We start from the raw sequence: 8,729 nt of genomic DNA, 5'->3' as shown, positions 1-8,729 counted from the left end.
GTCTGAGGACCAGCATTCCCACATTCCCAGTTTAATCCCTGACAGGTGGAGCTGTGGGTGTACTCCACAGCCTTTGAGTAATCTTCCAGGCTTTTGCTAAAGACCAGACTGTGCTAAGTTTAAAACTCCTCTCCCAGGCAACTCTCCCTACCCGAAGGTCTTTCTAGAAATTCTAGTAGTCACAATATTCTAATGATGAAGCGTCTGCCTCAGGGCCCTGATCAACAAGGCCCTGGGGACTTCCCTGGTGGTCCAGTGGCTAAGACTCTGTGCTCCCAATGCAGGGGGCCTGGGTTCAATCCCTGGTCAGGGAAGTTGATCCCATATGCCACAATTCAAGAGTCTGCATGCCGCAACTACAGACCCCACATGCTGCAATGAAGACAAAAGATTCTGCGTGCCATAAGGAAGACCCAGTGCAGCCGAATAAATAAATAATAAATAAAATAAATATTAAGGAAACCAAACAAACAAGGCCCTGATTTGGGGCTGGGTTCCAAGAACCGGAGCTTCAACCAAGATTCAGGTCATGTTCCAGCCCAGTCAATCTTGGCACCTTGTCGTATGAATGGCTGACCACTCCCTTTGAGAGTGAGGCCTCTATGTGTCTGGCCCCCCAGCCCCAGCCTGCCCTTCCTAGTCCTCCCCTTGTCTTCCTTGGCACCACCCTTGGTAAACTCAGATAATTGCCTGCGCACAGCTCCACCAGCTGGCTCCATTTGAATGGAGATTTGCCTTTATCGTTGACATGGGCCTGCACCAGTGTTTCTCAAGGCAAGAAACAGTCCTGTTCACTCGTGTCATGACCTGAAACACACTGGATTCAACAAATGGCCTTTTCAAGTTTCTCATTTCTGCTTTTTGAGGTAGAAGTGAAGACAGGTGGGAAGAGGTGTTAAGCAGTTGACAGTAATTACTGAAGGGATAACAGCAACACCTAGAACACACACACCGATCCTGTTATAGAGAGAACCTCGGGCCACCTTGGCCTGGTTTTCCTTGCTGAGGACAAAGCCATCAAGATTTGTACTTCCCTCCAAGCCCCTGGCCTCCCCCAGCAGTGAACAGGTTCTCAGGGCAACTGGGTAAAGAAATGGCACAGCTTGTTCCATCCTCCCCCAGCCAATATGCCCATCGCTCTACACTCAAGTCATTTTACTCTCAAACCCAAAAGCACACGCGTGTATGCTGCAGCATATGGCCAAGGGAGCCCAAAAGTCACAGTGCTTCTCCAGGAAAAGGCCTTTCACGGAGGCCATTGTCTTACCCATAGTCCAGCAATGAGAAAGATGCTTGATGTAAAGGGAAGCCGCCTGTGGGTCAGGGTGTGTGTGTACTTGCGTGTGCACTCACAGCCTTTCTTCTTTTCCATAAATTCTGATGGTCCTCTGTGACTCGCTAACTTCAGACATAAATTATAACCAGATACAAGAAAATATAGGAATTGGGAGAGAAAATGGTTATTTCTAAAAAGAAGTGGAATATTTCTTGATTAATTAAAAGGAAAAGTATCCAGAACCCTTTTGAGCCCTCTTTGCAGAAATATATTAATTCCTCTAAGAATCTTTGTCCTGTAAAGCAATTGGTGGACACATTGAGCCAAGCACCAGTCAGTTCCCAGGGCACATGGAACCCACCTCTCTTTCTCTGGTGCACTAAACTTACATCTCAAACCCACTATCAATTGGTTGATGGATCCTACAAAACTGCAAATGTCTGGTAGAGAAATAAGATATGTAAGAAATATACTTGCAGGAAGTTTTCCACATGCCCCATTCTAAAGGCATCTCAAGACAAATATTTTCTGGAGGCTAACAAGCGTGAGAGAGTTTTGATAGAACTTACAAGATCTGTCAAGGTACAATCTGGCGTTGTTCATCCCAAATAAATACATGTGCGCACAGTTTTTTTTGTAGCTCTCCTCACAGTGGGTAAATGTCCTTCCCCTGTTCTCTTTTCATCAGCCCTGTCAGATGGAATAAGCAATAAAGCTCCCTCTCTGTCTTCCACTCCGCCTCCACCCTACCGTGCAGCTCCTGGGGACTTTGTTGAGGGGGTCACAGATACAGGCAAGGTCTGACTAGTCCAGCCCACTTAGAATATCCTTGTTCTCTGGTTTAGGAACAGGCTCCCTCAGGGTGTGGCCCAAGCAGAGTAAAGCACAGGGCCTGATCAGAGGCAACCGGCAGCCCCTACCCCTGCTGAAGGAAGCCAGACTCGAGAAAAAGCCAACACAGAGGCGCACAAGCTAGAAGAAATAGAGCCATCAGCAGAACTCCGATCAAGTCACACCAGAAATTCAACAAGCACCTGAGCCACAAGACTCGGTGAATCTCCTCTTAATGCTTGAGCCTGTGCATTAGACGGGATAACCTGCAAAAAATGTCACGTGTCTTCTGAAGTGTTAAACAATTGACAGAATGGAAACTACCACATCTTGTGTAACAGACTTTAGAAATCCTGGTTTTGAAAGGTCTATATGCAGAAAAGACCAAACAACCAATAGTGACTGTATATTTTAATGGGGACAATTCTAACAATTCATGCATCACTTTCTACTTACACACTGCTTCTAACAGGATTTGAGTCAGCTTACAATACAAAGACCTATAAGAACAATTAAAACAAGAATTAAATATCCAGGGGAAAATACGGATATATCAGAAAACAGCAATGAAGTAAAATTGTTACACTGGAACAAACAATTAAACTCAGAGCATCCTGGCAAACAAAGTAAAAATAAAATAGTAGCTTAATTTTACATAACTCTTACCATCTGAAAAAACTTCACTGTTTGCCAGAAGATATGACATTTTTTTCCTAGCAGTAAGTAAACTCTAGAGTGGTGGAGTCAATCTGGAAAGTTTAGGCCCCTGAAAGCTGACATTAGCTGAATCACTTCAGCTTATCTGTCTTTAGAAGGTCAACAAAAGTGTCCACACTAATCTAAGTTCTGGCAGTAATAGAATGTTACCAGATTCTGGCAGAGAAAGGTTTATATCAGCACTTGCAAGAAAGTACAGGGAGTTGCAGGGAATTTTTGAAGAAATTACAGTGTGACACCAGCCCCACAGGGATGCAGCCAACAGCAGCAGGAGGGCACATGGAGGGCTTGAGCTCAGAGGCCCGTCTGTATCCAGACAAAGGAACATGGCAGTAAGGTGGAGAAGCAGAGGGATGGGAAAGCAGAAGGGAGGCCACGTGGGAGTCTTTGGAGACGCAGTTAAGCTGCAAGACCCTGAGGTATGCGGCATGAGACAGAAGGTGTGCTTCGTCAGTTTGTGCTGACACAGGGCTCCACAGTTCCCAAGAAAAATATGGAAGCACAGAGAGGCTGTGCTCACCTTGAAAGAGAAAAGGGAACTCTGGACATGATTTAGACTAGGAGACTGTGGTTGGGTAACTATAGCTAATCTTTATTGAGCACAACACTCCATGAGGTAAAGCATTGTAACAGGGAAGAACAAATCTCACTCCATATTAGATCAGTTTCTTCTACTTTAACTTTATATTCTTATTGCCTTTGCTTGGAGTTAAGAATAGTGTCTATAACCTGTAATATACAGGCGAGCTCATTCTCAAGGCTCTGACCTTTAAGGTCATAAAGGTCATTCAGAGACCTTTCCCATTCATATAGATAAAAAGTTGCAAAACAGTTGCAAAATATTTATCTTGTTTGAAGTTTACAGGAACCTCTGGACCTGAGCTATGAGGACAGCTGCAAGAACCAAGGATTCCAACACCAAGAAAGTTGCAATCACCAACCACGACCCTCTCTCATTTTGCCATTAAAATGCTTTGCTGAAACCCTTCTAGGAGATTGGGGTTTTCTGGGGGCACGAGTCACCCATTCTCCTTGCATGGCCTTATAATGAACCTTTCTCTGCTCCAAACTCATATGTTTCAGTTTTGTTGGCCTCACTGTGTGTTGGGCATACGAACTTGCATTCAGTAACAATACTATTATTATCTCCAAGGGGACAAAAACATCTGATGATGAAAGTGATGTTCGGCTTTTTGACCAAAATCCCACAGCTAATAAGTGATGGAGTTGGGAATCTGATCTGAGGTGTTCTGGCTGCAAAGACAGCTGCTCACCTCTGGTGAGCATGTCCATTGCATCCCTCCCCTCTAACTGGAGCTGCAGCTGCAGGGGACAGCTTCAAGTAAGCTGTGACAAGCCCTCTGGCTTATGCCACACCTTTCCACTTCCCCACACCATCCCACTCTACCTGCAACCCAGAGATGCAAGACAGGGAAGAGACCAGGGAGCCTTCAACCACTGGGCAGCGGGAGCTAGTGGAGAAATGTTCTGGGATCTGGCCCTCACAGACAGCTCTGAAGGGCACTGAGACAGAACTGAGCCCTCTACCCAGAGAGAGAACCCCTACTCTTCTCTGATTCACTCTCTCCTCTCCCAGAATGACCTCCCAAATCGACTGTCTGCAGCAAAGTCTTTGTCTCAGACTCTGCTAAACAGCAAACTTAAGCAAGAGAAGAAGGCATCAAAGATTGGAAAGGACAGTGTATCTGATTCTTCACAGGCCCAGCCTCTCACGGTGAGAGCCATTGACCGCTGCCCTGCTCGGGAGAGAGAGGTTTTCAGGGATGGATCGGCTCAGTGCACAGCCAAAGGCAAAGATTTCAATGGACAAGTATGTCTGACTACACTATATATTTTCTGAAGATGGACTTGTCCATTTCAAAGTGAGTCGTGACAGGAATCATCAGACCATGGAGTCAGTGGACAACGTGAGGTGTTCTCAGATAAATGCATTTCAAAGTACTCTTTCTTGTGTGCAGTTGTACAAGGATGATAAAATGGATCTTTGTAGTGTCACTTGCCAGTTTCCTCATAAGTGGAGTGTGTGCCCCTGATCTGAAGCAGAAAAAAATGGACAGATAGACTCTTTTTGCATATTCTAATGCTACGGGCATTCATTTTAAAAAAAGAAGAAGAAAGAAAGAAAAATGTTGGTGCTTGGAAAGAAATCTAACCTTCTCCAGGTTCTCAAGAGTGTCACATTTTGCAAAGCCTAAACCAATGCACTGAGAAAGAGACTTTTCATGACTGCATTCAATTTATGCCACTGTATCCAATGGTCACTGCAGAACCAGGAGTCTGTCTGAAGACAGCAAAGGCGTCTACTGCTAGAAGAGACATGGTTCTCCCCCTGAGCAAGAAACGGGTCTAAGCTTTTATTCCCCCCTATCCATTACTCTTTCTTGCAGCTCAGCTGGTAAAGAATCCATCTGCAATGTGGGAGACCTCGGTTCGATCCCTGGGTTGGGAAGATCCCCTGGAGAAGGGAAAGACTCCCCACTCCAGTATTCTGGCCTGGAGAATTCCATGGACTGTATAGTCCATGGGGTTGCAAAGAGTCGGACACAACTGACCAACTTTCACTAATCCATCACTCTTACCTCAGTGAAAATCATAGTCCAAACCATTATTCAAAAAATAAAGTGCTATTAAAGAATGAGTTTTCCAGAAAGGGAAGACTAGTTTCCTCAGACACAAGAGGGCAAGTTGCTTCCACTGATACTGGTGTTTCTGAGCTGCTCAGAGAAGGATAAGATCCAAAGCTGGGACCCAAAACTCTGAAAAGGGAGCTCTGATCCGTTGGTGCTGGAGGCTCTGTGCTTGGATGAAGGCCCAGTGTCCCTGGAACTCAGATTTCTGGAGGAGACACTAGTGGAATCTTGCCAAGGGGAATGATGAGTCTGTCTTTGCAAGTGTTGGAAAAACTACAAACAGGATCAAACAGGATCCTCATTGGAAGGAACTGTAACTGCCAGGGTGAGCAACCATTGTTGGAGTGAGGTTCTCAGGAACCACAAACAGAGAGAAAGGGGCTGGAGCAAGCCCCTTCCTCCTGCAGCCTTGCCCTTTCCATCTAGCGCCACCTATTGCCAGAGCCTAACTCCAAGCCAGGCTTCAACAGTACCTGAACCCTGAACTTCCACATGTTCAAGCTGGGTTTAGAAAAGGCAGAGGAACCAGATATCAAATTGGCAACATCCACTGGATCATCGAAAAAGCAAGACAGTTCAAGAAAAACATCTACTTCTGACTTATTGACTGTGCCAAAGCCTATGACTGTGTGGATCACAACAAAATGTGGAAAGTTCTTAAAGAGGTGGGAATACCAGACCACCTTACCTGCCTCCTAGAAATCTGTATGCAGGTCGAGAAGCAACAGTTAGAACTGGACATGGAACAACAGACTGGTTTCAAATTGGGAAAGGACTATGTCAAGGCTGTATATTGTTACCCTGTTTATTTAACTTCTACGCAGAGTACATCATGAGAAATGCTGGGCTGGAAGAAGCACAAGCTGGAATCAAGATTGCTGGGAAAAATATCAATAACCTCAGATATGCAGATGACACCACCCTTTATAGCAGAAAGTGAAGAAGAACTAAAGAGCCTCTTGATGAAAGTGAAAGAGGAGAGTGAAAAAGCTGACTTAAAACACAACATTCAAAAAACTAAGATCATGGCATCTGGTCCCATCATTTCATGGCAAATAGATGGGGAAACCATGGAAACAGTGACAGACTTTATTTGGAGGAGGCTCCAAAATCACTTCAGATGGTGACTATAGTCATGAAATTAAAAGATGCTTGCTCCTTGGAAGAAAAGCTATGACCAATCCAGACAGCATATTAAAAAGCAGAGACACTACTTTGTGGGAAAAGGTCCATCTAGTCCAAACTATGGTTTTTCCAGTAGTCATGTATGGATGTGAGAATTGGAGTATAAAGAAAGCAGAGCACCAAAGAATTGATGCTTTTGAACTGTGGTGTTGAAGAAGACTCTTGAGTCTTTTGGACTTCAGGGAGATCCAACCAGTCCATCCTAAAGGAAATCAATCCTGAATATTCATTGGAAGGACTGATGCTAAGCTGAAATGAAATACTTTGGTAACCTGATGTGAAGAACTGACTCATTGGAAAAGACCCTGATGCTGGGAAAGATTGAGGGCAGGAGGAGAAGGGGACGACAGAGGATGAGATGGTTGGATGGCATCACCGACTCAATGGACAAGAGTTTGAGCAAGCTCCAGGAGTTGGTGATGGACAGGGAAGCCTAGTGTGCTGCAGTCCATGAGGTCGCAAAGAGTCGGACACGACTGAGAGACTGAACTGAACTGAGCTGAACTGGGTGTCTGCAGGAAAAGCTAGAATGCAGTTTGCAGGGTCCCTGCTGTCTGGGGAGGCCTTACAAATAGCTGAAAAGCCTTCACAAATAGTGAAAAGAAGAGAAGCGAAAAACAAAGGAGAAAAGGAAAGATATAAGCATCTGAATGCAGAGTTCCAAAGAATAGCAAGGAGAGATAAGAAAGCCTTCCTCAGCAATCAATGCAAAGAAATAGAGGAAACAACAGAATGGGAAAGACTAGAGATCTCTTCAAGAAAATCAGAGATACCAAAGGAACATTTCATGCAAAGATGGGCTCAATAAAGGACAGAAATGGTATGGACCTAACAGAAGCAGAAGATATTAAGAAGAGGTGGCAAGAATACACAGAAGAACTGAACAAAAAAGATCTTCACGACCCAGATAATCATGATAATCTAGGTGATCACTCACCTAGAGCCAGACATCCTGAAATGTGAAGTCAAGTGGGCCTTAGAAAGCATCACTATGAACAAAGCTAGTGGAGGTGATGGAATTCCAGTTGAGCTATTCCAAATCCTGAAACATGATGCTGTGAAAGTGCTGCACTCAATATGCCAGCAAATTTGGAAAACTCAGCAGTGGCCACAGGACTGGAAAAGGTCAGTTTTCATTCCAATCCCAAAGAAAGGCAATGCCAAAGAATGCTCAAACTACCGCACAATTGCACTCATCTCACATGCTAGTAAAGTAATGCTCAAAATTCTCCAAGCCGGGCTTCAGCAATATGTGAACCGTGAACTTCCTGATGTTCAAGCTGGTTTTAGAAAAGGCAGAGGAGCCAGAGATCACATTGCCAACATCCGCTGGATCATGGAAAAAGCAAGAGAGTTCCAGAAAAACATCTATTTCTGCTTTATTGACTATGCCAAAGCCTTTGACTGTGTGGATCACTATCAACTGTGGAAAATTCTGAAAGAGATGCAAATACCAGACCACCTTAGCTGCCTCTTGAGAAACCTATATGCAGGTCAGGAAGCAACAGTTAGAACTGGACCTGGAACAACAGACTGGTTCCAAATAGGAAAAGGAGCACGTCAAGGCTGTATATTGTCACCCTGCTTATTTAACTTATATGCAGAGTACATCATGAGAAACGCTGGGCTGGAAGAAGCACAAGCTGGAATCAAGATTGCCGGGAGAAATCTCAATAACCTCAGATATGCAGATGACATCACCCTTATGGCAGAAAGTGAAGAGGAACTAAAAAGCCTCTTGATGAAAGTGAAAGAGGAGAGTGAAAAAGTTGGCTTAAAGCTCAACATTCAGAAAACGTAGATCATGGCATCTGGTCCCATCACTTTATGGGAAATAGATGGGGAAACAGTGGAAACACTGTCAGACTTTATTTTGGGGACTCCAAAATCACTGCAGATGGTGATTGCAGCCATGAAATTAAAAGACACTTAACTCCTTGGAAGGAAAGTTATGACCAACCTAGATAGCATATTCAAAAGCAGAGACGTTACTTTGCCAACAAAGGTCCGTCTAGTCAAGGTTATGGTTTTTCCAGTGGTCATGTATGCATGTGAGAGTTGGACTGTGA

The 8,729-nt window shown here is 44.5% G+C and overlaps 1 non-coding gene across 1 annotated transcript; it reads left to right on the top strand.

Moving 5' to 3' along the window:
- The first annotated feature begins 241 nt into the window (after positions 1–241).
- Positions 242–314, top strand: TRNAG-CCC (transfer RNA glycine (anticodon CCC)). Its single transcript has one exon. It is a non-coding gene; the product is annotated as a tRNA-Gly (tRNA).
- The last annotated feature ends 8,415 nt before the right edge of the window (positions 315–8,729 follow it).

This window comes from Bubalus kerabau, chromosome 21 (genome assembly GCF_029407905.1).
Source record: "Bubalus kerabau isolate K-KA32 ecotype Philippines breed swamp buffalo chromosome 21, PCC_UOA_SB_1v2, whole genome shotgun sequence".
NCBI classification, from domain to species: Eukaryota; Metazoa; Chordata; class Mammalia; order Artiodactyla; family Bovidae; genus Bubalus; species Bubalus kerabau.
This window is presented reverse-complemented; position numbering and strand designations above follow the sequence as displayed.